General features: G+C 45.4%; 1 protein-coding gene across 5 annotated transcripts in view; it reads left to right on the top strand.

Annotated features, from left to right (window-relative positions):
- Positions 1-19,519, top strand: part of LOC146822909 (glutamate decarboxylase 1-like) — a 931,087-nt gene that overhangs the window by 673,428 nt on the left and 238,140 nt on the right. The gene's annotated exons all lie outside the window — the stretch shown is intronic.

Raw genomic sequence — 19,519 nt, 5'->3', positions numbered from 1 at the left:
CCCGACCCGCCTGTTTTCTCAATATGATTGCGCGCTGGCTACAACTGACCACTGCCACACAGGGATGAACTGAGCTAAAACATAGCTTGTCTACCATATGTAGGGGTATATTATCAACGGCCAGCGATAATTATCGCTGGCCGCGCTTAGCGATAAATTTCTTATCGCAGGCTATCTCTGGAATTTATCACCCTGGTAGCGCGTTATTAGCTACGCGTTTCTCCAGGGCGATAAAAATTCCAGAGATAGAGAGGTTATCGCCGTTTTGCAGGGAACATCGCTGGAAAACCAGCGATGTTCCCTGCAAAACGCCGATAACCTTGCTGATACGACCCTGTGGCCGTATCAGCATAATCCACCCCTATGTCAAACATAGGTAAGTCAGGATTTTAGCAGACGTTAGATTTTGGCGAAAACTGCAGTTTTCGCCAAAATCTAACGTCTGCTAAAATCCTGTGGTCTGCCTTGTAAATATCACGATGTGAACATCAGGGTTATTTGCGAGGTAGTCCATCCGGGGTACGCCCAGTGACGCCCACTTTGCATCTCATTAGAGATGCAAAGGGAGGCACTGGGAAAAAGGGTGTTAACATGCGATTATGCATGTTTGCACCCTCTTGTAAATAGAGCAATAATTTTATCTCCGCTTTTTTGGCTTTTTAAGCCAAAAATGCGGAGATAAAGCCCATGTAAATATGCCCCGTAGTGTTTGCCTCATTCAGCATAGGTAATAAACCAAGGAATAACATTTACCAAAAAGCATAACAAGCGGACAGTGATTACACGGACACACTGTAAGGTTACTAGAATGATCAACCAGTTCGAGAAATGCAACCATAAAATGGATTTCATTTAATCTCAACCTGGTTACTAAATATCTGTGATGACTAATTGGGACTAAGAAAGGTATGGTTCCATACCAGGTGTGTATTTTATATGTCTTTAATATGAAACTTTAGGCTTTTGGCTTTCAATACGGTCCCCATCATTATTATACATCCTTAATATTGTACCTTTCAAGAGTCTTTAATGGTGGATGAGAGACTCTCAGGGTCACTGAATAGTTCTGCATTTCCAATCTGTGGCTGCCCTTTTTATATAGTGTAGTCCTTGACTTCCACGGCAATAGAATCAAAATAGAGATTCTTAGTCATGAATATATATATATCAATTCTTAGCGTTTATTATACATTACGTGTATCATATAAAAGAAAAGGTGCTCCTAGAGGGTGACGGCGCAGTGAGAGTGATCAATAGAGAAAAAAGTGCATACGTGCTGTGTACAAAAATATATACATGTGGCTAATAAAAATAATAGAGTGTTTGAAGTTAATACTCGTCAAGCGACTATTGATATCGACCATCAAATTCTTAAAAACACAGTCCTGTTGCATTGTGGACTTTGTAGTTCAAAATCTTTTGTTTTTCACCTGCCCATGACTGCCTCAATTTTACTTGTTGGTGGGCTCTTTAGTTCAAAATCTGTTGTTTTTCACCTGCCCGTTACTGCCTGATTTTCCCTCCTAGTTTCTCCCCTAATCTGTGCTCAGACCTCTGTGTAAGCAATCCACCCAAGCTCACTTTTGTATTAGCAAGTGAGTGAACCTAGATTAAACCCCCCACCCCCAGAAACAGACTTATTAATGCTCAAAGGCTAAGCAGAGTGTGCTCTGAGACTGCAGAACTCTATTCTTAGTGTTTAAACTGTGTTTGGAAAGTGATTGTAGCACTTGTTTTATGGCTAAGAGAGTGAGTTTGTTTTAAGTGTTGGAAAAGCAGTATTGTTAGAGTTCAATTTTCAGTCTTTACCTGCAGAACTCCAGAGTGTGAATTGAGCCTGTCTATCTCCAAGGAGATTATGAATTGAGGAGCAGCTCCCAGTCCCCTGCCTGCAGCCTGTGCTTGAGGTCACACCCACTTATATGAGCTGCTATTAGACGTTGCATCTGTGCACTGATTGGTGGCTTTGTCTGGTGTTTCTATTGGGCTTAGGGTTCTGATTGGATGATAAGTCCAGGGTTCTGAATGGTCCTGGGTCAGAGATTCTATTGGATGTGGGGCTTAGGGTTAGAGGTCTGATTGGTGGATAGGGTTGAGGGTTTTTTGATGGGTTTCTGGGGCTAGGGTTTCTATTGGAAATAGGGCTTAGGGTTTGGTTTCTGATTGGCTGCTAGAATTAGGGTTGTGATTGGCTGAAAGGGTCTGGTCTCCTATTGGTCATAGGGATTAGGGCTAGTGTTGGGATTGGTTAGGGTTAGGACTAGGATTCTCACTGGCCGAAGGGGGACACCTGATCAGTAGGGCTATTCAAGGTCAGGGTTCAAGGCATCCCAACCCGGGGGTCGAGGTTAAGGACGGAGAGGAAATGGTCAGCTGCCTGTTTGGGCCAATTTTGGACTGGTCGGGCATAGGACCAGAGATGCTGCCACCAACCCTACCCTAATCCACAACCAGATTAATACACTCACAGCAAATATATTCTACTCATTTACTACGAACTATCCCTACACAAATCCCTACACAAATTTCAGTGTCTCATCACCCACTACAAAACCCACAAACCACACCTTTACATCCTTCTACCCCATCTACCACACATTTGCACCTTCACTTACACACAAAAACGTCACTCTATCCTATATCAATAACCAACCCAATCAGCACAAACACACCACAAATCCACACCAAACCTTAATATATCCCATCCACACACACACTCCCTGCTCTAATTACACCAAACATACTCCTTTCTGTCACCAAAAGACTTATACTCAGCCTTCCATCTGCCTTCCATCTGCCTTCCATCTTTTCATCCACCAACACCCTCCTCTTCTTTTCACCACAATAGCACAACCACACAACACTTACACTCTGATGCAATCCACATATTACCTCTTTTAGCAATCAGATCTAACACAAACACTCTTAACTCTTGATCATCACCTCTCACACACCACATACACTCTTTTCCAAAACACAACACCACCTACCTTTACCTTGCAAATTCCACTCACCAACAATAATTTACATACAAATTCTTCTCAGAAAACTTATACATAATCACTTCCTTTCACTACTCCTCAAAAACAAAGCATACCACACACACCAGCAAAACAAAATCTCTCCCACACAACACCTCATAATACTTTCACAAACTAGAAACATACACCCAATCCCTCATCCTGACTACACAAATAATACACACCATAAACAAACTCCAATGCCAAACTTTCTCTCTTCCCCCACTCCTAGGACATATACAGCAAAACAACAACTCTCTTTGAACCGCCTCTCATCCATTGTACAATTTGAAACCGTACAACATGACCCACATGCTGCACCACCACCCCTAACTCAGATAGTTTCCACCCTAAACAGACGCAAAAAAAATAAGGAACTTTGCATTTCCATGTCTCCTGCACAACAAGACTACTCTACAAAAACAACACAGCTCACCAAATCACCTTCAACCACCATCTCCACCACCTGCACACGCAGACTCATCAAAATGCTTTCTTAGCCTGCTGGACGAGGAACACAATACAGAACAGCTACACTATTGTTATCTTCCTACAGCTAATACCAGCACTAAGGACACACCTGCTACAAGCCCACAAAATGCTGTTCAGTCTTCTACAAAACAAAGTCACACCATCGCCAATACACATTCTCTAAACTACCTACTAATAAATGCTTGATTACTCTCTAAAAACAAGCTTCACATCTACAACCTTCTCACTGACACACAACCTGACTTATTCTTCACAACTGAATCATGGTTGGGAGATGATAAGGATCCAGTCTTGCATGAAGCCTTTCCTCTAGACTATCAAACTAACTACCAAAATCGTATAGGCAAACATTAAATATCACTTAAGCTGACAACATCTCCATAAAAGGTTGTGAGCCCCTCCTCACCAGATGCAACCCTACACATCTTCCCAGTAACTTCCTGCTCCTTTACAGACCTCCAACTTGCATTGCAACATTTCCAGACACACTCCTAAAAACAGTTTCAAACTTACAACACTACACTCCAACCTATGCATTCTGGGTGACCTAAACATTTGGTTTGACAAACCCAATATGCCACATCCAAAGACAATCATCACTGGCCTAGACGCACTGAACCTACATCAGATAGTCCACAGACCTATACACAACTCTAAACACATCCTATATGTCATTTTTGCAAATACAGAACTAGTTGCCTTTCAAACGATGACTCCAGTCACATGGTCAGACCACCATTTGCTTGCTTTCAAACATAAAACAACACAAAGCAGCACACCTAACGCCACCTTACGTACATCCACCCATCAACCGTGGAACAAACTCTATTTTAAACACTTAGAAACACAACTAACATCCAGTATAGATCTAGACATAATAATTGCAGTTCAAAAACTGTGGCTACAGGAAGCTTTTGATTTTCTAATACCATTAAGAATGACACAACAGAACAGAAGAAAACAGGCACCTTGAAGAAATACAGAGCTAAAGTAGTTCAAACAACAAATAAGGAATCTACAACGTACCTCGCTCAAAACAAACGCCAATCAAGACAAAATTAACCTACGGATTATACAAGTCACCAATCAATAAGCTAAATAGAGATACTATTCAGACAGAATTCAAAATGCTAAATGTGCAAATAAAGAATTCTATAAAATTCTCACTGAATTTCATAAACCAAATTGCCCAGAAGAAACTTATCCCATTACTCAAGATTTCACAGACAAACTTGCAAATCATTACACGACCAAAGCAGACACGTTGGACTCCTACTTAAAAGAAGGAAAAACCACCGGTACCAACTCTTTACCAAAACAACAATCCAAGAGTACGAAAACCCAGCCTCTCCATTCCTTCCAACAAATTTTACACAATGAATTTATAGACCTAATCAAAGCAAGCAAGCCTGCCGGCAGCCCTTCTGACCCGTGTCCACCACAAACCTTCAAGAAAATTCTTAGAACTACCTCTGCTGCCACACCAGTAAGAAGACTCATCAATAATTCCTTAACTACGGGAATCAAATTTACAGAAGATCTCAAAAAGTCATACATACGCCCATCACTAAAGAAAACAAACCTGGACCCGCCTAACCCTGATAACTACAAACCATTTAAAAATTGACCTTTCCTGGGAAAACTGATAGAAAGAGCTGCATTTGCCCAGGTGTCACAATTTATTGAAGATAGTTCCATTCTTTCAGACTTTCCAACAGGATTTCATCCAGGAAGAGGCACAGAATCTGCCCTTGTTGCCATCTGGGATAACCTTAATAACACAGTTGACCGCAACAGGGTTGCTGCACTACTTCTCTTGGACCTCTCAGCTGACTTTGACATGGTTGACCTTGACACTCTAATACAAAGGGCCTGATTACGATGAGTTTCGGAAAGCGGTCGGAGGCATTCCAACACTCATCATTGGTTTCACATCCGATCGCCTTATTACAATCCAGGCAGTCGTAAGCGAAACCGGCGGGTCATTCCGGATGGATTCCAACAGGCAACAGTCGGAGACCAGCCTGTAATCCCAATGGACGGCATTTCCACAGCTGGAATACGATGCTCGGTTTCCGACAGGCTTTCCATGCCAGGCTTTCTGACATGGAAAGCCTGTTGGAAAGTGTGTTTGGGGGCAGTCAGGAGGGTCCCCATTCTCCTTGTGGACTCTGGTTGGGGGCCTTGGGGGCACCTGTGATTCCCCCCTGTTGATCCCTGCACCATATGCAAGGTACCTTGAGGGGCCTCCCACGTGGCGCAGGGATAAATACAATCGCCCATTACCCTATTGGAGCTTGTGCTACGGCCGGTTTGCGTGTGCAGCACAAGCTTCCATAGGGAAATGGGAGTATGCGTCCACACCATGTGCGGTCGTATCGTAGTTATGCTTTCGGTCCTGAGTCTGAGATGATGTCGGTCAGAGGCAACTCTGATCAATATCATAATCAGCTTGTGGCCTGATGATCTGGGAACACCACCTAAAGTATCAAAGGAAGTAAGACGCTTCGAAATTACTATGGACTCCAAGCTATCAATGAATGCCCAAGTGGACAAACTAGCAAGATCAAGCTTTGTTACTATCAAAAATTTGCGACGCATATTCCCCCACCTGGGATTTCCACACTAGGTCCACCTACTATCTTTCTTGTTCTGTATAAAGTCGATTATGCCCATAACCTCTACCATGGATCACCTTTAACAACTATGAAAAGACTACAATGGATTCAGAACTCAGCTGCCAGACTACTCTTACATATAAAGCCACAAACCCACATCTCCCCCTGCCTTGAAAGTCCTACATTGGTTTCCAGTTGCCAGAAGATCCACATTCAAGCTCCTTTGTATCACCACAAAGCGAAATATGGAACAGGCCCGCTCTTCATCAGGAATAAAATCACCAACTATATTCAACAATGGAACCTCTGCTGTGAATTGGTACCTTGCCTTAAAACCCCTCCATGCAAGAAAAAAACCATAGGTGGCACATCCTTCTCTGTTCAAATAGCCAAACTATGGAACTCTTTACCCCATAATTCTCTTAGCTTCAGAAGACTACTCAAGAGTTGTCTCTTCCCCACATAATCACCATACTCAAACATAAATATACAGCATATCCCTCTGTACATAAGCATTTATTTGGACTATAGATGTGTACCTACATACTGTGTATTGTTTTGTATAAACATGTATAATAATTATGTTTTTAAATGTATAGATATTCATTAGTTCTGCTTACCAAATGTACATATTACTTTTGGTTATATTATTCTTTGTTTAACATGTATATAGGTGACTGCATAAACAAATAAATCTTTTACCATAACTATTTATCTACAATTGCGCCACTATTGAATTACAATTTCTTTTATAATAATAATAAAATCAAATAAATTAACTTCAAGTACAGCAACACTTGAAAGTCTGGGTTTATTAAATACAATGTAAATCTACATATATTTATTTCTTCATACATAAATACCTTCCATGCACTTATATATGTTTATTACTTTGCTTCTAATTCAGCATCTCCAGTGCACCACCCTATATCTCACCCTATACCTCTCTCATTATATCCGCTACCTCCACTCTGACTCATCTCAGACCTTCTTCTACTACTCTTTCCAAGGCACTACCCTATTTCTCACCCTATACCTCTCTCAATATATCCTCTACCTCCACTCTCTCACTCATCCCAAGCCTCATTCTACTACTATGATTCACCAAATAACCCATTCTAGACTCTTCCCTCCTTGCATTATCTCATATCTCTTTTACTCTCCATCTCTCCTTGACTGATTCCAAATCTTCTCCTACTGCTGTGAGCTCCTAAATATAATAATAATTCTAGACCCTCCTCTATCCTTTTCAATCCAAATACAAACTAACATGTCCACCGCTCAAATTGATTTCATATTTCCCTATTCTAAATCCCGTTTGGGTTCCGGAGTAGCGTGCTGCCCCCCAAAAAGCACTTCAACACCTCATCAGGGGTAGCAAGCACTATATAAATGCCACCCCTTCCCTCTTCTATCTCTCCACAATCCTTTTCAATCCAAATACCAGACTAACGTGTCCACCGCTCAAATACATTTCAGATTTCCTTATACTAATTCACCACTAATCCTTTTTGGGTTCCGGAGTAGAGTAGTACTCGCTGAAAAAGTGCTTTGATCCTTCATCAGGGGTAGTAAGTGCTATATAAATGCACTTACAATTACATGGAATTCTGACCTACTTATAATCAGACCCAAGTAGAAATGGTTTATTGTAGTTGTAGGGTTGTCAGCTTCTTCTTGGAATTAAAGTGATCTACAATATTGTTAATTTAGGTTGGGTAGGAGAACCAGAATTTAGGCCTGGGTACAGCCATTTTCTTGCATGGTGCCCTGAAACATTCTGCCAAAGGCACTAAGACTCAAAAATGGTTTTGTACATATAATGTAATTTCTTGAGACTTGAAGTTAAATACATTTAATGTAATAACCTGTCCAACAAAAATCACTGATTGTTTAATTTGTATGTTATTGTCGCTGTATTTGTATATCATTTAATTTCTCTAATGACACACCGGAGCACATTACCTGACTGATGTTGCACTAAACCATAGAGCAGTGTTTTGGTTACAAGAGTGTAGTTAGTCTATTTGATGTTGTGAGTGAGCGCCCAGAATGGTGCACTTACTTAGTCTTAGGAGGCTGCACCCAGGCATGTGATCAATGGTGAAAGTGTGAAAAGCAGACGAGATTAGGGAAGAGTGCCACAAATTGTGATGGATCATTTCAGATTCTCGAGTGCAATGGATACATCAAACACACAAAAAGTGATGGGAGGAATGCTTCTAAATTGTCTGATCACTGGCAATTAATTGAGGTACTATTCCAGCACATTGTTTTATTTTTGCCCCATATGCCACCTCAGATCAGACCCAGCTATATGCAAACCATCCTTAGTACTGCTCCAATAACAATAATCCAGTCCAAACTGCCAAACAAGGTTCTCTCTGAACAAGATCACAAGCAACCCAAGACCTGTTTCTGCCTGTTTGTGCCACTTCAGTAGGTCTGGGCAGAGCTCGCAGAGTTAGCCAAAAATTCCACGAAATTCCACGGAGTTCCGTGAGCTAGCGAAGTCACAGTGACTATCAGTCTAAGGCTTAAGAAAGGCCTGCCAGGGCCTGTGAGGATGGATTGAGATAGGTGAAACCCTTCTGTAAGGCTGGCCATGATCGGCTCCACCCCAAAAGGCTTGTCTGGTACTGCTCGAGGTGCTTCCCTTAAGGGTGTCCTGCTGTGGCCAAATCCATTGGCTGGAGTGAGGACACCAATGCAGGCAGCATGAGGTCTCTAAAATGCTGAATGGTAATGATGACGAAGATAATTAAACTGTAGTTCTTACCGGTTGCCAGAAGTGATGCAGATGAGGACGGAGTCTCATCCTCCCACAACCGCAGAAGGGGAGACCAAGGGGAGACCGTGGGACGTGACTGGTAAGGGAGTTCAGAATAGTGGCTCCATGCCAGTGCACCTCCTGGGCACCATGTGATGTTCCTGCACGCTCAGGACCGTAGAGAAATGGTGAGAAGGAGCTGATGCCCCAACTCCCACTCCGTCCCTCACTGATAAAGCCTAACAAGCCTAAAACCGGTCTGCGGTTGCTTGTGTTCCCTTCTGGAGGGGGCCTCGTCCGGTGGCTAAGGAAGGACTGTTCCTTTGAGGAGCAGAGTCAGCCCTCCTTTGCATAGGGGTGCCTTTGTCTATGGTAGAACAGTGGGTGAAAAACGATGGGTTGAAATGCTACCCTGAGCAATAGCCAGTGGTTAGAATATTAGCACCTTCTGTGTGATTGGTATAATGAATGGTGAGCAGCCAAAATATCGAAACAAAAATATCTACCTACACAAATATCGAGTTTTAAATATCGATGGGACAGAATATCGATGTCAATAATATCTATGGACAGAATATCGATCCTAAGGTAAGTATTTTAATATCGATGTTAGTAATATCGAAGTTAGTAATATCGACATCAAATATATCGATTTTACTAATATTGATGTTACTAATATCGATATTTATATTATTGTTATGTATTTTATTATGTATTTAATATGTATGTGTTATATGTTTTTAGTTAAGTGTTCTACTGGTTTTAACATATATGTATACAATTTTTATATGTTAACAATGGTTTTTTAAGTCAATTTTGTGTTTTAGTACCGTAGCGGGTTGTGGGTTTATAGGGGAATAGGGTGGGAAGTAATTTAATTATATGGAATTAATTATACATTTTTAGGAATTATAAATTAATTTTAATTATTTTTTGCGTTTAAGTTCTGTAGCGGGTTGTGGGTTTATAGGGGAATAGGGTGGGAAGTAATTTAATTATATGGAATTAATTATACATTTGTAGGAATTATAAATTGATATTAATAAATTTTTGCGTTTAAGTTCTGTAGCGGGTTGTGGGTTTATAGGGGAATAGGGTGGGAAGTAATTTAATTGTAATTAATTAATAATTTATTTTCATTTATTGGTATTGATAATTATATTATTGTTAATTAAGTATTAATTGGTAATTAATTTTTATTAATTGGCAATTAGTTTTAATTAGTTGATTACTTGATAATTATGTTAAGTGTATTATTTTATTAGTGGAGTGTGTCGTGCGTTTATAGGGGAATAGTGTTGGAAGTAATTGAAATCTAATTAAGTAATTATTAAATTAGTTGTTGGGTATTGATAATTAATTAATTGGACAATAATTATTAATTGGTAAATATTTTAAATTATAATATTTTGGTTATGAAAAATAATTAATTGTTGATTAATCATTAATTGGGAATTAAATATAATTAAATATTATGCATTGATATGTCTAATTAATATATTAATAAGTGATTATTAATTGGTAATTAATGTGTAATATTTATTATTTTGGCGTATGAAAAATATTTAATAGTTCAATATTTTTTAATTGGTAATTAATGTTTCATAAATAGTATTTTGGGGTATATATATTTTTAAATGGTTAAATATATTTTAATTGGTATTTACTTTTTAATAATTCATATGTTTTTGGTTATGAAAAATATTTTATCGTTTAATATTTATTATTTGGTAATTAATATTTATTAATTATTATTTATTGGTATTTATTATTAATGTATTGTTAATTAATTATTCTTTGGTAGTTATGTTTGTAATAATTATTTATTGGTATTTGTAAATAATTTTGAGTTATTTAATAATTAAATCACTAATTATTTTAAATAATTATTTTATTTATAACTATGTTATTTTTAACTTCTACGCTATCCAACACTTTCCCTACTGTTGCACCCACTGGAGTTGGAATAGTAAATTTTATCCCTACGCTATCCAACACTTTCTGTACTGTTGCATTCTCTGGAGTTGGAATAGTAATTTTTACCCCTACGCTATCCAATACTTTCCCTGCTGTTGCACTCTCTGGAGTGGGAATAGTAATTTTTACCCCTACGCTATCCAACACTTTCCCTTCTGTTGCACTCTTTGGAGTTGGAATAGTAATTTTTACCCCGTCGCTATCCAACACTTTCCCTACTGTTGCACTCTGTGGAGTTGGAATAGTAATTTTTACCCCTACACGATCCAACACTTTCCCTACTGTTGCACTCTCTGGAGTGGGAATAGTAATTTTTACCCCTACGCTATCCAACACTTTCCCTACTGTTGCACTCTCTGGAGTTGGAATAGTAATTTTTACCCTTACGCTATCAAACACTTTCCCTACTGTTGCACTCTCTGGAGTTGGAATAGTAATTTGTACCCCTACGCTATCCAACACTTTCCCTACTGTTGCACTCTCTGGAGTTGGAATAGTAATTTTTACCCCTACGCTATCCAACACTTTCCCTACTGTTGCACTCTCTGGAGTGGGAATAGTAATTTTTACCCCTACGCTATCCAACACTTTCCCTACTGTTGCACTCTGTGGAGTTGGAATAGTAATTTTTACCCCTACGCTATCCAACACTTTCCCTACTGTTGCACTCTCTGGAGTTGGAATAGTAATTTTTACCCCCCGCTATCCAACACTTTCCCTACTGTTGCACTCTCTGGAGTGGGAATAGTAATTTTTACCCCTACGCTATCCAACACTTTCCCTATTGTTACACTCCCTGGAGTGGAAATAGTAATTTTTAGCTCTACGCTGTCCAACATTTTCTTTACTGTTTTTTTTTGGAGCTGGAGTAGTAGTTTTATTGTTGGTGCTATTTAATATTTTTTGTATTATTTTAGCTAATGTAATATATAATTAATTTTAACAATATTCAAATTAAATGTAATTTTTTAAATGTGTTATATATAATTATTTAATTTTTATTCATGTTATTGTTTTATGTGTATGATGTATTTGTAATGTATAATAATTTTTAACAAGTTATAAGTTATTAAAACAATTATTAAAATGTATTATTAAGTAAGTATATATATTATATATTATATGTATATGTTTAATTAATGTTTTATTACATTATATATATTAATTATTAATTTTAAACATTATAACATATATTTATTTATGTTTATTTTATTTATAAGTATTATTTGGTTTATTTTACATATTTTTTTTTAACTAAAAAATACTTTATATTTTTAATAACGATATTTTTGACATTCTATATTTTATTTTCGATATTTTTGTACTTACCATGTTGTAGATAGGATCTCGATATTCTTGTCATCGATATTTTTGTGTCGATATTTTTGTAGGTCGATTTTCTGTCTGTCGATATTCTGTCAGACATTCATAATGAATAGAGGGAATCATGGACATGAATGGCACATATTAGTAATTCATCTACTATCAACTGATTCAACCTCCCTCAATTGTTTTAGGACACGGCCTGTTGCAGTTGTTAAAAATGCAAGGTATATCATACATGCTGCTATGGTCAAATTCAATGTCAGCTTCCTGACATTTCTTATACGACAGTAGTCCTACCAGAATGGCGTAATAAGAGTGCTATGGACACTCATGCAAGCGAACGGGCCCCTACCCATAGCTTGTTGGAAAAATGCAACTACAATTGAAGTCCAGAGAGCCACTCAAACACCTGGGCCCTGGTGCCACTGCATGACCTGCACTATTGGTAGCTACGCCCCCAGAGTGTACGCTACAAGATTTCATGCATGTGTTTTATCTGACTACGTAAAACTGCTCGCAGAGAGGAAAGCTAATTTTCATCAAAGCAATAAAATCTTGAGTTTTGTGGGTGTTTAAGATATCGTACCTTCAATATTTCAGTCTCAGATTTTGTAGTCATGATTTATTTAATCATGTAAATTTTGGAGCGCTTACCTAGGTACATGGTAATAGAGTGCCATGCAGTAACAAGTAGGGTGCCAATTCCGATCCGGTAAAAAAATTCCCCGTCCGACTCGTATCCGGATTTTTTTCCGTCCGAATCGTCAAAGTAGCGTACAAACTGCCAAGTACGATTCGAACGGAAAAAAGTCCATACGAATCGCATTGGGAAGATTTCCCCACACGTCCTCGGGTCGGGAAAAGTCACCGACACGTCCCCGGGCGAGAAACCCACCGTGCGGAAAAATAAAGTCCGACTGCGCAAGTACGATCCCTCCCGTCCTCCCCATTTCACAACCGTACGCAAAAAACACCGTCCGAACCGAACTCCCATAGCAACCATGGAGACATGTGCCCGCATACGCGCCGAACACCCCACCACCCCCCGCCCGCGTATGTACGCCCCGAACCCCCACCCGTGTATGTACGCACCAAACACCCACCCGTGTATGTACGCCCCCGAACCCCCCCCAGCCGTGTATGTACGCACCGAACCACCAGCCGTGTATGTACGCCCCCGAACCCCCCCCAGCCGTGTATGTACGCACCGAACCACCAGCCGTGTATGTACGCACCAAACCCCCCCCCCAGCCCTGTATGTACGCACCGAACCACCAGCCGTGTATGTACGCCCCCGAACCCCCCCCAGCCGTGTATGTACGGACCGAACCACCAGCCGTGTATGTACGCACCAAACACCCACCCGTGTATGTACGCCCCCGAACCCCCCCCAGCCGTGTATGTACGCACCGAACCACCAGCCGTGTATGTACGCACCAAACACCCACCCGTGTATGTACGCCCCCGAACCCCCCCCAGCCGTGTATGTACGCACCGAACCACCAGCCGTGTATGTACGCCCCCGAACCCCCCCCAGCCGTGTATGTACGCACCGAACCACCAGCCGTGTATGTACGCACCAAACCCCCACCCCAGCCGTGTATGTACGCACCGAACCACCAGCCGTGTATGTACGCACCAAACACCCACCCATGTATGTACGCCCCCGAACCCCCCCCCCAGCCGTGTATGTACGCACCGAACCACCAGCCGTGTATGTACGCCCCCGAACCCCCCCCCAGCCGTGTATGTACGCACCGAACCACCAGCCGTGTATGTACGCACCAAACACCCACCCGTGTATGTACGCCCCCGAACCCCCCCCCAGCCGTGTATGTACGCACCGAACCACCAGCCGTGTATGTACGCCCCCGAACCCCCCCCAGCCGTGTATGTACGCACCGAACCACCAGCCGTGTATGTACGCACCAAACCCCCACCCCAGCCGTGTATGTACGCACCGAACCACCAGCCGTGTATGTACGCACCAAACACCCACCCGTGTATGTACGCCCCCGAACCCCCCCCCAGCCGTGTATGTACGCACCGAACCACCAGCCGTGTATGTACGCCCCCGAACCCCCCCCAGCCGTGTATGTACGCACCGAACCACCAGCCGTGTATGTACGCACCAAACCCCCACCCCAGCCGTGTATGTACGCACCGAACCACCAGCCGTGTATGTACGCACCAAACACCCACCCGTGTATGTACGCCCCCGAACCCCCCCCCAGCCGTGTATGTACGCACCGAACCACCAGCCGTGTATGTACGCACCAAACACCCACCCGTGTATGTACGCCCCCGAACCCCCCCCAGCCGTGTATGTACGCACCGAACCACCAGCCGTGTATGTACGCCCCCGAACCCCCCCCAGCCGTGTATGTACGCACCGAACCACCAGCCGTGTATGTACGCACCAAACCCCCACCCCAGCCGTGTATGTACGCACCGAACCACCAGCCGTGTATGTACGCACCAAACACCCACCCATGTATGTACGCCCCCGAACCCCCCCCCCAGCCGTGTATGTACGCACCGAACCACCAGCCGTGTATGTACGCCCCCGAACCCCCCCCCAGCCGTGTATGTACGCACCGAACCACCAGCCGTGTATGTACGCACCAAACACCCACCCGTGTATGTACGCCCCCGAACCCCCCCCCAGCCGTGTATGTACGCACCGAACCACCAGCCGTGTATGTACGCCCCCGAACCCCCCCCAGCCGTGTATGTACGCACCGAACCACCAGCCGTGTATGTACGCACCAAACCCCCACCCCAGCCGTGTATGTACGCACCGAACCACCAGCCGTGTATGTACGCACCAAACACCCACCCGTGTATGTACGCCCCCGAACCCCCCCCCAGCCGTGTATGTACGCACCGAACCACCAGCCGTGTATGTACGCCCCCGAACCCCCCCCAGCCGTGTATGTACGCACCGAACCACCAGCCGTGTATGTACGCACCAAACCCCCACCCCAGCCGTGTATGTACGCACCGAACCACCAGCCGTGTATGTACGCACCAAACACCCACCCGTGTATGTACGCCCCCGAACCCCCCCCCAGCCGTGTATGTACGCACCGAACCACCAGCCGTGTATGTACGCACCAAACACCCACCCGTGTATGTACGCCCCCGAACCCCCCCCCAGCCGTGTATGTACGCACCGAACCACCAGCCGTGTATGTACGCCCCCGAACCCCCACCCGTGTATGTACGCCCCCGAACCCCCCCCCAGCCGTGTATGTACGCACCGAACCACCAGCCGTGTATGTACGCACCAAACACCCACCCGTGTATGTACGCCCCCGAACCCCCCCCCAGCCGTGTATGTACGCACCGAACCACCAGCCGTGTATGTACGCCCCCGAACCCCCCCCAGCCGTGTATGTACGCACCGAACCACCAGCCGTGTATGTACGCACCAAACCCCCACCCCAGCCGTGTATGTACGCACCTAACCACCACCCCACCAGGGAATGTACGGACCGCACCCCCACCAGTGCATGTACGGACCGTACTGACGCCAAAAAAACACGTACTGAACCCGGACAAACCATATTTACACAAGGAGAGTCAAGTAGAGTTTCCCCACACCACCAAACAGGCCCAACAACCCCACAAACATCACATACACTCACCTGCAACTGCCAAACTGCCAAACAGAGGCCCAAAACTCAATCACTCCTCATAACACACCCACACAAATTTCAAACACAGCCACACCCACAAATGGACCAATAAAAATGGACCACACACACAAACCATGAGCCTTTGCAACAGACCCACTGCTGCCAGAGCCCACAGACGACCCACACCACCATACTTGAACCTCACACTTGCATACCTTCACACAACCACCTACACAAACACCCCCTCATCACATTCACACACACACCTCCACTACCACACCCACACACCCACAGCCATCCACACCCACACCCCCACAACCACACCCCACGCCATGTCCACCACCAAGAATCCAAAGTTCACAAAGGAGGAGCTGGAGATCCTTGTCGACGAAATCCTCAGAGTCGAGCCACAGCTCTTTGGGACATTGGTCAGACAGACCAGCATATCCGAAAAAACCGCCATGTGGCAGAGGATCGTCGATTCTGTGAATGCTGTTGGGACAACCAGAAGGACCAGGCACGAGTGCCAATCCAGGTGGTACGATCTGCGGAGGACGGTCAAGAGGAAGATGACTGACAATCACAACCAGGGGAACATCACTGGAGGAGGGCCGCCCCCCAGACCGGTACAATACCATCCCTGGGAGGAGAAGGTGATGTCCACGCTGGCGGTGGAGGGACTACACGGACTGCCAGGACTCCCAGACCCTGGTGAGTACACAAACAACTCACCTCACATGGGGGGGATGCCATACACAATCAATCATGCATGCCACCCCCCCCAAGCCACCACCGGACACAACAACACTCCACAAACACACACATGCCACTGGCACCTCCATGCCCCATGCATCAATCAGGGCCATGCCAAGTCACAGGCCACACAAAACACCAACACAACACAGGATGTGGTCGATGCTGGGAGTGGGGGCAGCAAAACTAACATTGAGCAACTCACAAGCACACAACAATGCCCTCAGCCCATATGGCCCAGGGCACAGCCATACAAACTGTGTGTACCCACACAGTACTGTCTTGCCTGCAAATGATGGCTGCCATGCAGGATGCCATGGGTCTGAAGGCACAATTTGCACATAACAGCAGACAATGAAGATGCATCGCTCTGATAGAGTCTCAGCACACACCGCCACAGCAGCAGCCTACACTCAGACACACTGCCCAATGGGTGCCCGGAGAACAGGGACTAACTCACATGAACAAGCCAATGGCCATTCAAAGACCGGCTAACTGTGTGTGCCCAGGAAGCTGGCCTGAGGTGACAGAGAGTGACAAAGAGAGGGAGGGAGAGGGGGAATGAGAGGGAAGGAGACAGAGGGGGGACACAGGGAGACAGACAGAGGGAGGGAGTAGGGTGACAGAGGGAGACCGACAGAGGGAGGGAGGAGGGTGACAGAGGGAGGGAGGAAGGGAGACACAGGGAGACTAAATCACCCTTGGGTGGTGTGGCCATGTCCACTCGTCAGCCGGTGGACTGTGTGCATGCAGACCAGGTCTGGCAGTGCCTCAACCCCCCCTTCCGTAGATGAAGACCGGTCCATGTGTCAATCTGTGCACGAGTCCATCCGTGCTGCAGGCACAGACCTAACCACACACCCAGTATACCCACCCACCGTGTCGGTAAGAACCCTGTCACAAATGCTTCAGTCCCCTACCTGCAACATCAAATTGCCTTGCCAAAACACCATTTGGCCACGTACAGTGCAACACGTAAGGCGCCTCTGCATGGCTCGCTACGCCCGCACACCACACTGCTGACTGTGTACCCAAATAGATGCATCAACTAAGATTGTGTCTCACACATGCGTAAAGCCCTGACAGCTGTGGCCAAGGGACATAGCCATGCACAAGTGCACTGTGAGAGGAATGCAGGACAGATCCAACTACCCAGAGGAAGAGTGCCAAATCAGAAATGCATGCAACATGGATGCCACATGTGACACTGTTAACATTGTCTCTCTCACACACAGGTCAACGTCGACGAACACCCCCCAACACTGGGGGGGAAGTCACACAGGACCAGGCTCCGCGGGATGATGACCCCACCGCCAGCGATGACTCTCACCACTCCGTGGATGACCCAGACCAACCTGGCCCCTCTGGTGTCCAACCACCTGCAGCACCTGCGTCAGGTACAACTGTGCCAACCACCACCCCCATTCCTGCCACATCCCAGGAGACGTCCAGGAGCCCTGCCCGCACACGACCACCCAGCCAGTCTGCCCAGGAGGGACACGGTCCTCCGGGCACCCAGGAGGAGGCAGGCGGCAACGCAGATGCCATCCCTCAGGGGTCCCGGAGACCCGATGCACCCACAACGGCAGGCCAGGTGCACGTGGGCAGGGGTGGCGGGAGTGGAGGACGGCGGAGGCGCGAACCTGACCAGGCAGCTCAGGACCCGGTAGTGTCCCAGGTCAGCAACATCCTGGATACATACCGGCGTGACACCAGGGGCATGGACCAGATTGCGTCCACCCTCAATGACATCAAGGGGACCCTCCAGGAGATGAAGACCCTGCAGTCCCAGCAACATGCCTGTCAACTGCAACACCAAGGAAGGATGGAGGATAGACAGGCTGAGCTCGTGGCGGTGCAAACCCAAATGACCGGTGTACTCCGTCGGATTGCCGACAACATGGGCAACCCTCCCTGTGGCACCAGGCGAAGGCCATTACCAGACACAGGGAGGGATCAGGAGGAGGAGGATTCATCCGACGGAGCGTCACAGACATCGTCACGGACTGCTTCCGAGGGTCCCCGCAGGAAGGTGGGTCGTCCACGAAAAAGACTGTGAGAGTCAGCAGAACATCACCATCTCCCAGGTCACCTGGCCTGGCACCTGGCCCTCTGGCCCAATAGCAGCACATGACATTCTCTGCCACATGGACTTGCTGGTCACTGTCTGACCTATGTTGACGAAGACTGTGGCATGGACTCTGACATTTTGCTACGACAAGGATACCAACTCCCCCAGTGAACTTTGGATTCTACACTCCCGCTGTGCACCTCTTGTCATCCCCACAAACCCGTACCCCACCACAAATAAATTAATCACACTTACAAGATGATGCCGTGATTCTACATTATTACAATACATGTGTGTGTCGTACAGTCAAAGCATGCCTGATCTCAGAATTAACTCCAACCATCCAAACCGTGGGGTCGCAGTCTTGCCCAGGACACACATGGGTCCCAATGTCTCATCTGATACAGACATGGAGTAACAAACTCACCTGTGCTGGGCCCAACCAGCTGAGTGGTTCCCGCACAACTGTGGCTACAGACACATTCAGGGGAGCAACAGTCATGCGCAGAGGTCAGGGATCATGTGGAGTGACCTGGCTTGCCGCTCCCAGGTATGTCTAGACATGTGTCCCTACAATGTGCAGCATGCTTGCGTCAGGCGGATGTTGAGAATGGTGGCTAGGCCAAGGTTGGATGCATGGAGATGCCAGAATGCAGTTTAGGATCACTGTGCCACATGGTTGTGTTGGGGTTGTGGGCTGCATCATGAGTGTGGGCGTGGATCTAGAAGGTCATCCTGCAGCTGGCTGTGAAACATTCCCCCCATCCCGTTAGGACGTTGATGTGGCCTGGTTGCCCGACGCAGTAGCAGAGCTGTGCAGATGCACTCCGGATATGGACAAGTACCATGGG

This window comes from Triturus cristatus, chromosome 5_2 (genome assembly GCF_964204655.1).
Source record: "Triturus cristatus chromosome 5_2, aTriCri1.1, whole genome shotgun sequence".
Classification (NCBI taxonomy): Eukaryota; Metazoa; Chordata; class Amphibia; order Caudata; family Salamandridae; genus Triturus; species Triturus cristatus.
The sequence above is the reverse complement of the archived record's forward strand: the minus strand, read 5'-3'. Positions and strand labels throughout refer to the sequence as shown.